General features: G+C 46.0%; 1 protein-coding gene across 1 annotated transcript in view; it reads left to right on the plus strand.

Moving 5' to 3' along the window:
* The first annotated feature begins 210 nt into the window (after positions 1-210).
* Positions 211-19,286, plus strand: part of LOC310853820 (semaphorin-5B-like) — a 104,318-nt gene continuing 85,242 nt past the window's right edge. The window contains exon 1 of the mRNA XM_083758295.1: positions 211-312. The gene's annotated coding sequence lies outside the window, so the exon portion shown is untranslated. The remainder of the gene's footprint in view (positions 313-19,286) is intronic.

The following is a 19,286-nucleotide window of genomic DNA, read 5'->3' on the forward strand; positions in this document are numbered from 1 at the left end:
GCCCTGTCGTGGTAGTATTACTAGTAGCCCAAAAAGTTCACCACTGCTACTCTCTTGAACCCGTCGGACATAGTCTGCTTCGCAAAAGCTTGAACGGTGAGAAAGAAAGAGGGTGGGAGACAGAGAGAGGGGGGGGGGAGTCGAGAGAGAGAGAGAGAGAGAGAGAGAGAGAGCGCGCGCGCATTGGAGTTGCAGTGTTCTCCGTGCCTGTGTACCTCTGTGCGCCATCGCATGTCGACTGTCTGTCTGCAATTTACACAGCTGCGACCAATTTCGGCTGGAAGCCCTGAATTAAAACGCGCGTCGTCTCAGGTAAGCTATATGTTTATGTTATGTTGTTGTATTCCTGTGCGTGCTGCACCGAAGCTTTAAACGGTGTGAGTGCGTGTGTGTGTGTGTGTGTGTGTGTGTGTGTGTGTGTGTGTGTGTGTGTGTGTATGTGTGTGTGCGCGCGCATGCAGACTGTGCCGCAAATATTCGGGAAAGTTTGACCGCTTTGGGGATTTGTAAATAAACATGTATGCTGCCAGCGAATCGCACTTTGGATATCATTTACATCAGTTTGCAGAAGGAGCCTAAGGTGTTGTCTACATTCTGAAATCAGTGAGTTATAGGCCTACTATCAGAGAATTGTTGTTGTGTGTTATTGGCTTGTTGTAGGCATTCTTAAGAGCTTTGTAAGTTAAAAGGATTTTGTGTCAGGATATAAGACTGTTGGTCACTTTCTCCTCCCATATCACCCCCTGTCGCGTTTGCAATCAGATTCATCACATGGTCACATTATCCATCACCCTGGCTTCTTTTAGGCTACTGTGGTGACAACATCAAAAGTTATGTTGTTTTCATTGCAAGTTTAGTTTCGCATAAAATACATTATATTATTAGCCTGTGTTGCCGACTGGTATTGATTTTAGGAAAATTGGGGGGGGGGGGGGGGGGGGGGATAATGACGAACAGACCTTCTGTACAGCGCGTACAGCGCAAACATTAACTGCATTGGCCAGTTGTGACTAGAGAACAGCATGCCGTGTCTCAGCCAGTGGGTATTAAAATGGACCAAGGGTTGGACCTTAGTTTTAATAGGTTTGGTGTGTTTTTATTGACTTTAACGTGCTGACTTAACCTGCAAATGGGTCCCAGTGAGAAACCTGCATTGTACTGAAACTACTGATACTGACTGTACAATATTTTAGTTGCTTAATAGACCACTGTGATTGGTACAGTAGATATAGCTTTAGGTGCGTGTTTGTGCATGTTAGAAAGCTGTAAAAGTCCTGAGGGGAAGACTTCTGTCTGCCTCTGTTATGTCTCTGCCATATTTTTCAGTGGGATTGCTTTTTCAATTGCTTTGTTTTCTCATCAACACACATATTAAACAGCCTATGAATATCAACAGCACTTAAAAAACCACTACCATGTTCTAATGATTTTGCGAGGTTATTCACTATCGATAATATTAATATAGCTGTTAACAGTAGCTTCAGTGCACCACTGCACCTGGTCCTATAATACCAGCACTTACATTTTAAACCGTGTTGTAATTATGGTATTTAGTGTCTTCACTTTCTGATATATTATAGGTGCTACACAGTACTGGTACTGTTACTGTATTATGTATGTGTATTGTGTATACACGGTGTACATTTCATTGTTGCCCCTCATAGCATTTATATGTAGAAGAGATGTATAACGCTGCACAGGTAAATACGTCTGCAAGGCTAATAATCTGGTAAATGTCAGACTGCACTGCAGGAATGACTTCAGTTCACGTGGCATATTTTATTTCTCAGGCACTCACTGTTTCTTCAGGATTTAAAAGGAAAGGGGGGGGGGGGGGTTAGAGTTAGTTCAGGGGTCATTTGGAATCCCAACACCCCCACCTAGATATACTAAACAATAAAACCTATTAACCCTGGTATCTGTTTGATGGCCCTCCCTTGTCAGCTCAGAGTCCCTTCTCCCTTGAGATCCCTTTCCAATTGTTCACCCCTCTCTGTTCCCTCTTAAGGGTCCATCTGGGTCTCTTCTTTACACTCTCTGACCTGAGCTCGATTATACAAATACCTTCCAAAACCTGACAGTTTTCTGAAAAACCCTATGTTTCTGTGCCTGTGGTTCTCAAACAGTTTCATGTCAAGGACCCCCAAAAATATGTTGTTCCAGGGACCCCCCCAGAAGCAAAGATTTGAGTTAAAAACGTTCACTCTGAAGGAATATATATTCAAAGATTTGTGCCACATTTTCACGATTTTCCAAAAATAGCAGACCTACAAGCTCGTAGCCCACCACTCTGTGGCGCGCTATGTGCTTTTTTTTTTCAATAGCTAAATTATAACATGTCATACAGTAATGTTTAAAACACAACTTCCCTGGGCAAACAGTGGCAGTCTCTGATACGTATAAGGTCCAAGGCCTCGCTGCCAGACAAGCGACAGCCGAAAATATATACGAGCACCTCTCCCACAGTGGCCCTTATATCATTTGATTGACCTGCCCTGTGGCACACGCAGACACCCAAACCTGACACCCATGCTGACCGCACACACACACACACACACACACACACACACACACACACACACACACACACACACACACACACCTTTCCCCTCAGGATGAGGTCAGGGAGGGAAATGGAAAAGGGGATAGAGAGCGATGGATGGAGAGAGAGAGAGGGGTTTACCCTCATAGCGGGCAGCGTGGCAGGTGGGGTTTATGGTTGTTTGGGTGGATGTTGATGGTTCCGTGAGTGGCAGTGGCTTGTTTGCTGCTGCTCAGTGGCCCCAGTGTTTGCATGCGCTCCGTGTGTGTGTGTGTGTGTGTGTGTGTGTGTGTGTGTGTGTGTGTGTGTGTTTGTGTGTGTGTGTGTGTGTGTGTGTGTGTGTGTGTGTGTGTGTGTGTGCAAAAACACACCTCCTGGCCTGTGTGTGTGTGTGTGTATTTTCTACAGATTCTTGTGAGCATTACTTTATCGCCCGAGCAGAAAGGTGTACCCCAGTGAGTCCATCATGTGTGGGGTTGTCCAAAAGCAACACTGCTATGCTTGTCTTCTGATGTATATAAAGTCAATATTTCTGCACTGCGCGTGGCAGCACCCACCCAGGCCACCCCCCACCCCCCCACCAGCTCACAGTGGAGCGCTATGTAGCGGACAAGGCAACCATTGATGACCAGCATGGGTTGGGGGTCAGCCAGAGGGGGGGAGTGTGTGTGTGTGTGTGTGTGTGTGTGTGTGTGTGTGTGTGTGTGTGCGTGTGTGTGCGACGTGTGTGTGTTGTGTACGGAAATTCTCTTTGACCATTTCCGTGGTTCAGATGTGATTTGATATGTATGACTGTGACTAATTTTAAGGAGAGCGGGTAGTCCACACCTCTTTTCTTTTGTATGTTTTGTGTTTTTATTTTATTCAAACAGCCAATATAATATAACGACTGAGACTGACTCCAAGACAACGTTTAGTTTAGTTTTCATGAATAACAACTTTTGCATGGATTTAGTAGTAAGCACAAAATCTGAGGTGAAAAAAATAAGTGTAACACTTAATTTGTCATGTCCTGGTAATGACGTGTCAACTTCTGGGTGTTGAAGTCTCTCGCATGATGAATCGGGTGCATCTCGGCTATTTCAGGAGATGCATTGCACACACACATACAGTACGCTCTCATAACACATCGATGTTATGAGAATAGAATGTACCTCAGATGGCTTTGTTCCTTTTGAACTGATTGGTGTACATGGAAACGGTCAGTCGCAGGTTCATTTTCTTTGGTCAATGCTAAGTGTGTTTCAATCCAATTCCATATCAGACAGGCCTCTAATGGCTGTCTAAGGATTGTACATTGGCATTCTATAGCACGGCTGATGAGCACTCAGGGTCACGGGCAAGATGATCTCACAGGCAGAATGGTAGATAGTAGACCCCAACAAAGACAGACAGACAGACAGACAGGTAGGTTCTGGACATATACTAGGTTTCCATCTCGGGTCGCTGTCAGGTGGAAACCTTGTATGTCCAATATAAAACCCACAGACAGGATTGGTTAGACGTTCCGGACTCTGCTGCAACAGGTACAGAAATGTCCAACAAGCACGCAAGGCTTCCAAGTTCCACTGTGTAGACACGTGCATTATACTTATTTGTCAGAGCTCCATTAGAGAACTTCAAGCTGATGGCTATAGGTAGCAGAGCAGATATCTGGCAAATGTCCAGGCTTGGCGGTGCTCAGTCCTAAGGCATGTATGTAGTACCGTGCACTACCTGGTATGGATCTGGGGGAGGAGGAGGAGGTATAGTGTTTCATGGTACGGGGCTACGGGCCGGGGCCAACAAGTGTTGACGGGCTGAAAATGTTTTGGGTTTTTATCTCGAAGATGTAATGTTGGCATAGGTTCAATAGGTTGTCTCCGTGGTCTCATCTGCGGGTCCGTTTTGCCAGTGATTCCCAAAGTGGGGTCCGGGGACCCCTAGGGGTCCTTGAGGGAGTTCCAGGGGGTCCCCAGCTAAATGATACTTAGGAACCAAATTGACCCTTATGGGTCTGTAACTCAGAGAGTGTACAAATGGAACCAAATGGACCCTAATGGATCCATTTTATTCCATTTGTACACTCTCAGAGTTAAATTAACATTGATTTTACAATATGCATTGTGGTCCCAGAGATAGAAATAACATTAGGTACCGTAGCCTAATTCAGTTCAAACTGGGGGTCCTTGAAATTAAAATGGTTGAGAATCACTGCTAGAGCTGTATAAGTGTTCTCTTATAGGGGTCCCTGGGTGGCTGGCATCTCCCTTAGAGATAGTGAGTGAGAAGTTCAGTCACACGAGAGAGACTCGGAGTAGAACCGCTGCTCCTTCGCCTGGAAAGGAGCCAGCTGAGGTGGTTCGGGCATCTGGTTAGGATGCCACTCGGGCGCCTCCCTAGGGAGGTCCTCGACGCATGTCCCACTGGGAGGAGACCCCGGGGCAGACCAAGGCGCAGTTGGAGGAAATACATCGACTCTCTGGCCTTGGAACGTCTCGGAATCCCCCAGGAGGAAGTCACTAATGTTGCTCGGGAGAGGGAAGTCTGGAGCTCTCTGGTGGAGCTGTTGCCCCCGCGACCCGACTACGGATAAGCGGTTGAAGATGGATGGATGGATAAGTGTCGATTTGGGGGTCCTTGACATGAAAAGGTTTGGGAACCACTGCCTTTTGCAACTAAGGGTTTCGTGGTTTTGAATTCACTGCTAGGGGTTTAGTGTCGGGCACTGCAATTGCCAGGGGAGTCACCCATGCTAACAAGTAACTAAAGGGCCTCCCACACCGTCTGCGAACGCCGCGCGTCAAAACAGCCGCCTCCGTTATTTTCAATGAACCTATCGCACACGGGCGGCGTCCGACGCGCACTGGCGCCTCGCCTGACGTGCCGATAGAACCAGTTCTATTTTCCAGGCGTCGCCGCGTGGCAACGCGTGGTGTGTGTTGGGCTTAACTTGCGTCACGGTAAAGGTGTTACTGGCATTCAAATTGTTCAGCAAAAGAGCTGTACTTGGTAATTATGCTTTCATTTCCACTGCTATGAAGGCCCTGTGCCTTTGTTTGACTCAAATAGCTCCTTTCTCTCAATTGCATGCACAGTAAAAACAGTCCTGACTGTTAATTTAACTAATTTCATAGTAAAAACAAACAAAAGTATGTTGTTCTGTCTTTCTCTCTCTCCCTCTCTCTCTCTCAAACCACAATGTCATTAAACCTCCTAGGGGTCATGAAAACATGACTGAAATCCATTCCTCTCTTTTCTTTCTATACCTGCATGTTCGGCTCGTTGCTCAACCCTCCCCTCCGTCTGTCTCCGCCCCCCACTCTTCTAGCCATGTAGCGATGACAGGCGGAGGAGACCAATGAAAGCAGACCCGCGGGTCATCACAAAGTTTGCACAGAAGACAGAGCCCCCTCCCTAACCCCCCCCCAACCCAGGGGGCTGCGAAGAGGCGGGTCAGTGCTCAGTGGCAACAGAGAGGCTTGAGAAAGATGAATCGCCTGGTCTGTAAAAAGGTTGGGGGACGACACACAAGGGAAGAGCTATTTGTCTCCTACGCTCCGCTGGGCACACCGGCAGCTAAATGGTACCTCACCCCCCCCCCCCCCCCCTGTTTTCTTTTTTTTGTCTCCATGTATGATTTATGACCGTCATTAATTGCCATTACGTGAAGCTGAACGGAGGTCATTCGCTTTTTTGCCCTAGCTTCTCCAATCTCATCTTGGATTAGCACCTAAAGTCCACCAGGGCCTGCCGCGTCGAGCATGGAACCCTCTTCACATTTGTGTAAGGATGCGCCATGATTGGCCATTGCACTTGTGTAAGGACGCGCTGTGATTGGCCAGTAGCCAAGATTTGTTTTGGGGCTTTTTATGCCTTTATTGATAGGACAGTAGACTGACAGGAAATGAGGAGAGAGAGATGGGGGAATGACACGCAGCAAAGGTCGTCGGGATCGGGATTTGAATCCCGCGAGACGCTGTCAAGCTGTCATTGCAACGTTCGATGCGGCAACTCGCACGCTTTAGCGCGTCGGTGGTGTCTCGTGGCTCAAGTTCGCTTGAGACGGCGCCCCTCCGTCACGGTCTAAAACTACTTTATTCCCTACTACTAGCAGTGTGACCATTTACTCAAACGCGAAGAGTATTCCATGCTCGCCTGGCTGTTTATGGGAGAATGCACACTGGTGATCTAACATCTTTAATTCTAAGAGGATCAATCACAGTCGACCCCACTCCATTTAGGCTTACTGTCATTGGCCTGTCACTCTGCCAGTCAGGCTGTCCAGTGGTGTGCTTCCAAGCGGAGGAATTGGGGTCGACTGTCTCTGCTGTCCTGCCCTGGATGCCACATCTCAAAGCTGTTTGGATAGGTGAACAAATATTAGCCATGGTTAACGGTAGTCTTTATTGACATTGTCTATTTGCCCGTTAATGATGCCAGTGCTGTTCGTCGACGAGCATGGTAATGCGAGGCTCATTTCGCAGAGAAATTAATTAGGAGTCACTGCTGTGGAGAAGGAAAGCCAAACACGTCTCCCGGTGAGGACGCTGGAAGCCCTCGAGTTATTCACAGAACACAGGGAGTGATTTTATACTTATGAACTCCCTTATCTGGCTAAAGGGTATGTAAACTTTGTAATCAGTTGTAAGTGTCTCAGCCAGCTAAACACATCCCCACACACCTCAACTTATTCAAATATTTGAAAGTGTAAGGAAGCCAGGTATTACTGTTAGCCCGGAGCACACAAAACACAGTTGGGCCATTAAACAAACACTGGTGTTTGTTTACGTTACATACTGTCCCTTCACTTGTATGATTATACACACACACGCGCGCGCACACACAGTGGCATGGATGATTAGTTGTGTTAGGTGAAAGGAGAGAGATGTCTTTGGTGATTTGTCATTACTGATCTGGCAGATCTATCTGGAGATGACGGCTGTGTTTTGGTGGTCTCGAGATGAATGACCCTCAGAATTCATCTGGAGAACAGGTCAGATTGAGCTGTTTTCCAGTGTTTCTCTCTTTCTCTGTCTCACTCTATCACGCGCACATAACACCACCACACATGCCTTCAAAGCTAACCTCAAACTGTAGAGATACCAGATGCTCGATGCTTCATGTATGGATTCCCTTTTCACTTTTCTTAGTATCTTTTTTAACCCTCCGCACTAAGAACCTTGTCTTTATGTAAGAGAAGCTGGTCACTAGATTTGTTGCATGAGCCCCGAAATTTTAAAAGACCATAAACATCAAGAGCAGTAACTCACAAGGCAGGCCCAAGTCTCCCGACTGTGTGGCACTCTTGAGTGCACTCGGCCATGTGAAGAGTCAACATTCTGTACTGTAGAAGGTACAGGGTTTGTTATTCACACGCTTGCGCAAATATTGTAATGTCATATTTCAACTTTAGTCTGTGCCATGGTTGTATATGCTCTGTGCCATTGGCGACTGTGGCTCAGGAGGTAGAGCAGGTCGTCCAATGATCTATGGGTCGGCGGTTCGAATCCCGGCTCCTCCTGTCTACATGTCGAAGTGTACTTGGGCAAGACACTGAACCCCAAATTGCTCCCGATGTGCTGGTTGGTACCTTGCATTGGCTTCCACCGCAATCAGTGTATGAATGTGTGTGTGAATGGGTGAATTTAATGCACTTGGATAAAGACACTATATAAATGCACCATTTATATTGTCATTTTAGAAATGTGAGGTTTATTCTGAAATGAAAGTGTGTTGCCAATTTGACAGAATAGCCCGCATTGATACAAGTTTATCTATAAAAGTTTGATAAAAGCATAGCTATCAAAGCAGAACTCACTCAACTCACCATCTCATCTTCATATTTACAGTAATGATAATTGCAGAATCGTTCTAAAGATATATACCAGTTTTTTAAATGGTTTGGTTCAAGACCACATCTATGGCAATCTAAGATAGTTTCTCTCCCTCCTCCGTAGGGGTAGGGAGTAGAAGGTGGTGTGTGTGTGTGTGTGTGTGTGTGTGTGTGTGTGTGTGTGTGTGTGTGTGTGTGTGTGTGTGTGTGTGTGTGTGTGTGTCCATTGTCATAGAACCCATTTGAACTGTCTGTCTGTGTAAGTTCTTGTGCAGTGGTAAATGTCTGTGGAGGAGAATGTCTGAAGAGTGCAACTGCAAACTGACACTGAAAAGTACATGGACTGACCAAATCAAATGGCAGGTGTAGGCTGGTGGCTCAGGCAGAGGCTGGGAATTCTAAAGGTGAGGGGACTTAAGCTCTGACCAGAACCTTTTCTTGCGGTTCTTGACAACAGTGTATCTGCCAGACTCAATGCCGGGCACTGTACTCCCTGTGGTGGTGTGGCACGCGTGTGTTGAATATGAAGTCGGTGGGGCGAACGGTTCTCTAGTTATGTGGATTACAGACGTACACACGCACGCATGTGCGCACACACACACACACACACACATGCACGCTTGCATACAGTGTCGTGAGGCATTTATTGTAAGAAGTGTTCTATCATGACAGCTTCAGTGACAGTGATAAGGAAAGCAACCATGACACAGAATATTTATCTGTATTGAGACAGTGGGAGTTGAGTTTCGGTGGTGCTCTGAAGCAACCTGCATGACTGCTACCCTGTCATTACAACTAATAATTGACCTTGTTGTTTTACAAGGAAAGGTACCGCGTGGCTGTTGACTCGCGGCACCCGCCCGCAACCGGCGAGCAGCTTTTGTCATTAAACCGGATGCTTTTTATAATTTCCAACCCTGAGCTCCGCATCGCACAACTAATTACAACTACACAGGCGCTTCGGGCGCTCAACCCCACTCCATTATTCTCACTCTCTCGATGGGCGGAAATGAAAAACGGCCAGCTTTCACATCAATCAGGGAAATTGATGGTCGATCGGCAGTGTAGCTCCTGGTTTTAATTTCTCAACACTCAATAGGTTTTAATAGCTTTTTCATGTTTTATGTATATGGAATAACTAACGTTGACAGGAACCGCCAGAGAAACGTGAGAGGCAGATTACAGTTGGTTGCAATAGTGTCTGTCATCCATCTGTCAGTATACTCGGAACAGGTCAGCTCCATATATGGAAATCTAGGGGTGGCAGCGGGGGCAGTGTCTTGAGTGTACAGGGTTTGATGAGGGCCCAGGTAGGCCTGGTCCTTAATTTTCGGGCCTGCAGCTGCCGGGCGCAGCTGCACTAATAACTTTGGGGCGGGCCCGTCTAGAGTTTGAATGGACAGGTATCAGTCAAAAGGGAGACATCGATGGATGGATGGGGAAGGATCAACATATGGAATGTCAGAACAGGTCAGATCCATATATGGAGATCTAAGGGTTTGAGGTTTGAGGTCAGATGTTTGAGTTTGAGTTGCTGGCCAACATTGATGAAATGGAATGGAATGGAATGTCCATATATGGGTTTAATATGGATCTCCATCCCTGATGATGTCACGTGATGTCACGTGATGCCACAAGGCATGACCATATATGGAGACGTGGGGGGACGGACGGTCTAACTGACTGATGGGAAATGCACGTTTTCATAGTAAATTCGACCTGCAGGCACAATAAACACTTTTACTATGTACAGTAGTTAGTATTAACCCCTTTTGGTGTTTTAAAGCATTGTTATACTTTAGCTATTGAAAAATAGCAGATCTACAAGCTCATAGCGCTATGAACTTGTAGGTCTGCTATTTTAGAAAAATCGTGAAAATGTGGCGTAAATCTTTGAATATATATTTATATTCTTTCAGAGTGAATGTTTTTAACTCAAATATTTGCTTCTGGGAGGAGACTGGGGAGTCCCTGGAACAACATATTTTCAGATGGGGGTCTGGGGCCAAATACAGATAATTCTGGGGGTCCTTGACATGAAAAAGGTTGAGTACCACTGACATAGAAACATAGGTTTTTCAGAAAACCTTTAGGATTTACGTAGAAGACATTTTTTAATTTCGACGTCAGGCCTAAATGGGTTAAAGCCCTTTTTGTGTGGCTTTGTCCTTACAGTATTGTGAGTGTGCATAGGCATAAAACCCCCCAAATCAAAGCCCCGTTCACACACATCAAAACAATATCAGCAAATGTGCTCGCCACATGTTCCAGTGAAATACAGTCATCTGTATGTCTTTGTCACCCCTCCGTGGTGACACAGTTCCAACACAGTTGGGGGTTTTTACGTTAAAGCTGCTATAAGCAATAATATGGCAAAAACCTTTGGGGTATTCAGACAGCCAGCAATTGGTAGAATGCTACCAAAAACAAATATTTAGTCTCTGTGACGCATCTCGGGGCTGCAAACTGCATTCAAAGATTTACCTATAGAAGCTTTGTCATTTTCTTTTCTCCAACCAATGACAAAGCTTCTAGGAACATCTTTGAATGCAGATTGCGGCCCCTAGATGTGTCACAGAGACAATTTTTGGGGGGGAGCGTTCTACCCATTGCTGGCAAAAAAAGGTCATTAACATCTTGACATATTATTGCTTATAGCAGCTTTAAGTGTTAAAAACCCCTCCCTCCACTTTCAAAGTCAATCAGCCAGACTAATGGCTTCTAGTGAGAATGTCTTCCTTTTCTATATTTAATTTACAATTAATTTCCCATCACCCCAACACATTAAGCTCAGTGGCCTTGTGGTTTGAGTGTCCGCCATGAGACTGGGAGGTTGGAGTTCGATCCCTGGCCCAAAGTCTCAGTGCTTCCCTGCTTGACACTCAGCATCAAGGGTTGGATTGGGGGTATCCAGGGAGTGTACCTGTACATCAAGCTGCCTCACGCTACAGAAACAGGAGATAGGCACCCGAGTCCTGTCCTGCTATCATGCCTCATGGCTCGGCAAAGGTTACAACACATGAAACCTTAGAATTTGCCTATACTACTGTATACCGTCATGGTGTTGAATTTAGCAACTCGATGCATTGTTTGCATTGTCTGCACTGCAGCTGGCCTAAACGGGTTAGCAGCTGTGTGTGCACCATTAAATTAAGCTGATTGGTTTGAATTTATTAGGCTAAAGTTTTGTCTGTACCACATGTTTTTTGTATTGGCATCTTTAAATATTGAGGTGCGATGTTGCATGCATGATGGTGATGAGTTTTGCTTTGCGTGTTTCTGCTCCTAAATGGTGGATTCCACAAGTGGGTTGCTCTGAATGTCATCCCACATTGCTAGTTTCTATTCACCATTAACCAATATATTCATAATTGTAATACCTTTAGCTCCATTATGAAATAATTTCCCCTTTGATTCACGCCACGCCACATACTCCAAATTGCTTTTAATATCAATTTTGACGCTCAGGGCCGATAATCGTGTGGTGTGAGCTGCGTGCGAGTTTTAAAATCGTGTAGTGTGTGCCGTATAAGATAATCTGATAAGATATTCGGGCCCGCGATTATTCTGTAGTGTGATTTCAGATCGGCTAGTGTAAGGCCACCTTTAGCCTACTGGGAGTGTGAATGCGTTTGATGATCCAGCAGTGTCTGATATTAGCTGTATAGAGCGTCGCAGTCCCCTTTCATGACGACGCCAGGCCCAGGAAATAATTCCCAATGCATTTTCCTCACAGACATTTCAAAAAGTATTTATTTAAAGACCTTTTAAGCGTTGTGCAAAGCCAACTCGAGTCGTGACAAATCATGACAATAAACACAATATTTTGGACCAAACTAATAATAATAATAATAAAAAAACAAGAAAAAAAAGTGTTGTAACCTGCCGTTTTCTTCTTCTTTCTAATTATCAGTTCGGCCCAAAGAATTGTGTTTGTTATCATGATTTCTCACAACTCGAGTTGGCTTTGTACGACACTTAAAAGGTCTTTAAATAAATACTTTTTGAAATGTCTATGAGGAAAATGAACGGGGAATCATTTCCTGGGCCCAGGTAGGGGGCGGGACTGCGACGCTCTATACAAATGGACGGACACGTGACACAATGAACAGTGGACACACGGACAGGGGCAGAAACATAATCTCCACCTCACAGCCTATGTTGGCCTGGATATGACAGGTCATCTCTAGGCCTATCTCGGGCATGTTTCAAGTCTCTGAAAGTTGAAAAATGGTTTGGAGAAACCTCAACTTTGTCAAGTATAACCGTGAGTCATAATAATCACTGGACTAAACATGCTGACCCTTCGTTGCAATCATTTTATCATTTCTATAGTGATTTCTATTTTCTGTGAATTCAAATGGATCGTTCTCCTCCTTAAATGACTGGTCTGTTTGAGGAGGAGGAGGAGGAGGAGAAGGCGACAGAGTGTGAAATGTAGTGGCTTGGTCTGTAGCGCAACAGGCTAGTGATCTCACTCAGCCTTTGTCTGTGATGTGAACCGGACTGAAGAACAGCCAGGGGGAAACGCAACAGTCTCACTTTCTATGAGAGACAGAGCGAGTGAGCGAGAGAGCGAGAAAGAGAGATGCCTTCCTCCTCTCAGCCAGCCCCCCAAACTTCTCTCTGTCTGGGTGTTGGACACAGTTGGGCAACCTGAGGTTGGCACGCACGCACGCACGCACGCACGCACGCACACACACACACACGCACACACACACACACACACACACAAAATGCACTCTCCTCTCGCCATTCAGAAAGTTAACGGTTTGTTTTTCACAGACAGGAATGCTTTGCAGCTCGCTGCACCTCTTACCACTCCATTACCCTCCACGCACGTACGCGCACACACACTCCCTTCCCACGCTGTGATCGGCTAGTCAGTGTTTACAGACGGATAGTAAGGTCTCTCTCTCTCCCTCCTCTCTCTCTCTCTCTCTCTCTCTCTCTCCCTTTCTCTCCTTGCTCTATGTTGTTTTTTGTCCACACTGAGCCCTCGTTCATCTCCGCAATAATCTAACCATGCCGTGTTTGGTGAGTATCCCCTTACGTATTCCGCTTTGGCAGTCATCTGTGCATGTGTGTCTTGTGGACAGTTGCGTGTTTATGAGTAATTTATTTCAATTATCTTTGCTTCTCCTCTCTCTTTTCCTCTCTCTTTCTCCTCTCACGTGCTGTTCCTCCGTCAGTTCCTATACTCTGTCTGTCTGTCTGTCTGTCTGTCTGTCTGTCTGTCTGTCTGTCTGTCTGTCTGTCTGTCTGTCTGTCTGTCTGTCTGTCTGTCTGTCTGTCTGTCTGTCTGTCTGTCTGTCTGTCTGTCTGTCTTTCAAACTGACCCATTACCTGGCTGCACGTGCTCTCCATCTCTCTCTCTCTCTCTCTCTCTCTCTCTATCACTGTCATCCCTCTCCTAATGAACCACATATCGATCTGTCTCTTTCAGTCACTCCGTCTGTCAGCAGAGGTATGTCAATGGACACGTCTTGTGTGTCAGTGTGCAAGTAGGTGGGTCGGGATCAGGGTGTGTGTGCGTGCGTGCGTGTGTGCGCACGCGTGCGTGCACGTGTTGATTAACATCTGCCTGGTGGGAGGGGGGTCTATTGTGTGGTGGTTCTGTCTTTGTTCTCAGGCATGTGTGCAGGAACGGGCTGGAGAGGGAGAGACGAGAAAAAAAAAAGAAAGACCAGACGAGAGGAGAGACAGAGAAATAATTTGATGGAGAGGAGAGGATGAGGAGGATAGTATGTGTGAGGGGAAAGGAGGGAAATGAGAATGTGGATGGAGAGGAGTGGTGAGATGAGAAAAGACGGCGCAAGAGCCGAGTTGAAGCAGCAGAGAGAGGTAGTAGAGGTGAAAAGAGGAGGTTGGAGAAAAGAGTGAAGATTAGGGGGTGGAGGTGAAAGGGATTGAAGAGTGGCGGCTGGAGAGCGGAGGTGGTAGAGGGGAGAGGAGAGGAGAAGAGATGAGATGAACAGAGGAGAAGATTGGAAGGACAATGAGACAGCAGAAAGAAGAAGAAGCAAGGAGATTGATGGAGTAGATTTGGTCTGACTCTGAACTTGCTCTCAGAATGAGTCTACTGACCCCAACTGTTAAAGAACCACTTAACCACTTTTCAACCTATCTTCATATAATAGGTCCTCACTAATAATCTTGAAATCTTGAAAAAATTCGGTCTGTGTCTCATAGGAGGGCTGTGGGCAGTTCAGAAACCGTCTTCCAGTGACATCATCGATGGGGATTACAAGCTAATAAAAACTGCAGGCTTTCTAGTCCTGAAAAGTTTCAATGCGAAAATGGAATCCATCGCTCTCACGATAATGAAAATCTAAACATTTTTGTAAAAAAATCTTGTTTAAAAAATAATCTGCCTAATGATCACTGGAAGACGGTTTCTAAACTGCCCACAACCCTCCTATGAGACACAGACTGAGTAGAAAAAGATCGTGCCATTTTATCATGATTATTAGTGAGGACCTATTATATGAAGATAGGTTGAAAAGTGGTGAAGTGGTCCTTTAACCCATTTAGAGCCTAAGGCCAATTCTTTAAAAAATATATTCTAAATCCTAACAGTTTTCTGAAAAACCATTTGTTTCTATGTCAGTGGTGCTCAACCTATTTCATGTCAAGGACCCCCAGAATGATCTGTATTCAACCTGTCAAGGACCCCCAGAATTATCTGTATTTGGCTGCAGACCCCCATCTGAAAATATTTCGTTTCAGGCACCCCCCCCCCCCCCCCCCAGAAGCAAAGATTTGAGTTAAAACATTGAAAGAATTAATATATATTCAAAGTTTTGATTAGCTGTGCACCTTCATTTTAGAGACCAGGATTACTGCATGTTTTTGTGAGGGTACCTACCCTAGGGGACACAGGGAGAACATGTGAGGGTACCTACCCTAGGGGACACGGGGAGAACATGTGAGGGTACCTACCCTAGGGGACACGGGGAGAACATGTGAGGGTACCTACCCTAGGGGACACGGGGAGAACATGCTCCCAGCAGGATGAACCGATTCTGGTGACCCCCGTGGCCTTTCTTCTTGTGCCGCCTGTAGGCCAAAAATATCCACTTTTAGGCTGTGAGCGATACAGAATGGAGAGAGTATACTGTAGACACAGCCGCAGGGCAGGCGGGTGTTGATTCATGGGCTGGCGGAAGAGGCGCGCGTGTGTCATTCAAGAGGTTGTCTTAACTGCTGTCCACTTTTAAGAGACGAGACTTAATAATAATTATATTAATAGCTCAAATTTATATAGCGCTTTTCTAAATACCCAAAGCGCAAAGAACACAGGAACAGACTTTAATCGGAAAAACAAACAAAGCAAAACATAACAGATGCAACTAGAAAAAGTGCACTTCTGGGCACAGGTCTCCACCAGGATAGGAATATAGGACATTGCAGCTTGCCTTCATCTGGTGGTTGGATAAAAGGGCAACAAAAGTAAATTAGAGGTAAAAACACTTTTCGGCCAGTTATAGCGCCACCTTGAGGCTGAGTTGAAATAGTTCATGTGGCATTTCTTCCTCGGCCTAGTGGGAATGTGCGTGCACAATTTCACGGAAATCACGCGATGTGTTCATGATTTGCAGCATTTTGTTTGAAACTGAGCACTCCTGTGAACTTTGGAAGACAATCTTAACCAAGCAGGATGGAGTCTGAGAAATCTGAAAGACCCGTTTCGTTGAATGGCTCTAGAGAGACTGTGTACCAATTTGCGCGATGTTTGGACAAAATCTGTAGGTGTACTGTGCACAAAGCGGCCTCCCGGTGGCGCTATAACAGGCCGTTCTGGAAATTTTGGGGCAGAGGTTCATCGTTGGCATCCAGGGAGTGTGTGTGCAAAATTTGGCATCGACCGGGTTAACGGTCACAAAGCGGCCTCCTGGTGGCCCTATAACAGGCCGTTCTGGAAAGTTTGGGCAGAGGTTCATCGTTGGCATCCAGGGAGTGTGTGTGCAAAATTTGGCATCGACCGGGTTAACGGTCACAAAGCGGCCTCCTGGTGGCGCTATAACAGGCCGTTCTGGAAAGTTTGGGGCAGAGGTTCATCGTTGGCATCCAGGGAGTGTGTGTGCAAAATGTGGCATCGGGGTTAACGGTGGCCGAGATTAGCTGCTCACGGACACACGGACGGACGGACACACACACACACGGACGGACGGACGGAGTGCAAAACATACTCTCCCCCCATGCCTTCGGCCTGGTGGAGACAACAACAGTGCAAGGTTAAAAAGATAAAAGGATAAACGAGGGAAGGGTGGGACATCCTAACCAGACCTCAGCTGGGGAAAGCTATCCTGAAGAGGTGGGTTTTGAGTGAGGTTTTGAATGAGAGGAGAGAGGGAGCAACTCTGAGATGGTTGGGGAGTTCATTCCAGAGTTTGGGGGTCGACACGTATAGAAGGCCCTGTCCCCCCAGATGGGGTACTTGGCCTTGTGGACCTTCAGGAGGTTGGCTTTCACTGGACCTTCAGGAGGTTGGCTTTCACTGGACCTTCAGGAGGTTGGCTTTCACTGGACCTTCAGGAGGTTGGCTTTCACTGGACCTGAGGGAGCGGAGGGGCACTTTTCATGCCTTAACAGTTTACAGTGGAATTTATAGTTGTACTGAATGCTCTTCTTCAGCAATAATATATGCGATACAACTTGGAAAGTGTTGTGATAGCAGGGCGCAGATAACGCCAAAACGATGTTCACAGCCAGAAATGAGGGCAAGGCCGCTAGCTATTCTTGCTGAATAATGGTTATGGCAGTTTTTGTTTTGTACGGCCTGCTTCACTTTCTTCACGTTGAACAATTGAACAATGGTTTTTTCCTTCTATTCTTTTGTTACAGATGCAAAAATGTGAAACTAAACCAAAAAACAAATAATCTGGGAACCTGATCATTAATTCCAGAGAGGGAGTGTGGTGGAGCAGATGGAAATATAGAGGGACAGAAGGAGTTTGGTGGGAAGAGAGAGGTGGTGTAATAACAAGGCAGGTAGGAATGGATAGGGAGAGAATAAGGAGTGTGGTGGGGCAGATAGGGAGAGATTGGTGGGACACAGATAGGAAGAGAGTCAGACAGGGGCTGGTGCAGCTGCGTGCCTATTTAAGATTCTCTGTCTCCACCTCCTCTCACCGGGGCCAAGGCGGTATCATTAGCCTTGGCAAATAACCCGCGCAGCCATTGTGGCGGGGGCCATGGCACGTTAGTGTGTCCTTTTTAACTGTGGGCTCAACTCAGTCCATTCACTTGGAAAAAGAGAGCGGCCATTGGCAGATAGTTGGCAGGCGGCACAGAGAGACCATTCACCCCCCCCCCCCCCTACCTTCCCGGGTGGGGGTGTGTGGGTATAGGAAGGAGCTGAGAATACCACCGCCTCGGAAATGTCCCTCGCGGTATATTTCTGACGGAAAGCCTCCCTGGACAGGCCTCTTAAATGTCCGATGTTGCTCACAAACCACGAGGTGCTCCACGCACTCAACGAGAGTGGCGATGGATTGGACATATTATCCATCCATAATTCCATATAGTCTCGCAGGGCTGTCGACTGCAGTCATGCATTGATGACATCTGGACAGAGTCCAGGTCTTTATCTGCAGGGGAGACGACTTTGCTCAACAGACTGATGTACGAGGTCAGACACTGTGTTTGCGATGCAGACGACGAGGGACAAATGAAAGTGATTCTCAATGGAGAAATAATTACACATAATTACCCCCCCCCCCTGCCCCCCTGTCATCTATCACCTGGGGTAAAAGACAGTTGGCCTGGATTTTAATGGAGGCTCGTTCATTCGCCTCCCAAAGACTCTTTTCTTTTGTTTGGACACACAAGGTCTGGTGGGGGAATCTTATACGGAATTGTAGTTTAGGCCTTTTACAAGTTGTGCTTTTATGGTAAATGTGCAGACTCAGAGTCAATGATTATACTAACTGTATATGAAAGCTGATGTAGTTTGAGGAGGCAAGCTGGTGTGTGAAATAACGAAGTTAGTCAAATTACCCATGCAATTGCAATAGGCCCTAAAAGGACATTTTCTTTTCACAGTTTTCATTTCCAGGCGTCGCTTTGCTACAAAACAGAATTTTGTCATGCAAACATAAACGGTAATAGATATGTCAAAGTTTCTCAAGTCGAGGTGGAGACTAGTTAACATTGCTGTTAGACCGGCAGTCCGGCACACAGCCTTATTCCACTGTGCCATTGATTCACTTATCCTTCTATTGATCTACTGTCGGAGGCTAAAGTGAATGAGGCACAAAGGGAGCCAAGCAGGGCCACTGTTTATACTCTACTATGTCATCACTGCACAGGGCTGCTGAAGTTTGTTTTCATCAAAACACCACAGCAAAATAGAGCAAGCCCATATCCCACCAGTAATAAACTTCAAAGTGAGACAGAGAGGTAGGTATGCCCAGTAGCTTCCCGAGTTTTCTTATTCTTAACCTCTGAAGTCCAACCTGTACGTCTTTGTTTAACAAATAGAAAGATCTACAAAGCTCAGAACGCATCACACGGAGACACGTTGTGAGCTTGTAAATTCCACTTACATAATACACACAACATATTTGTCCCCACAGGCCACACATCTCAAGAGTTGCCATTGACAATGAAAAGGGAATTGACAATGAACAGAGAAATTACGTCAGAATTCCGCTAAATATGACGTAAATTAAACATCAAAACATTAAACGCCATTGACATTGAAGGGAAAATGTATGTCATATGTAGACGAGCAAATCGGCTAACCAATCAAATTGGTTGGTGGGAGCGCCTGGCCAATAAGGGACAACATTATCTACCTTATGTAGCAATGTCAAATGTCCGCTAACATAAATTGATGTACGATGACAAGAGCGCCCCTCATTTCACACGGATTATTAAAGTGTGATATTATGAAACACAATGATCAAACTATTTTGAATGTCA

Source organism: Protomyctophum parallelum (genome assembly GCF_964188405.1).
Source record: "Protomyctophum parallelum genome assembly, chromosome: 23".
Classification (NCBI taxonomy): domain Eukaryota; kingdom Metazoa; phylum Chordata; class Actinopteri; order Myctophiformes; family Myctophidae; genus Protomyctophum; species Protomyctophum parallelum.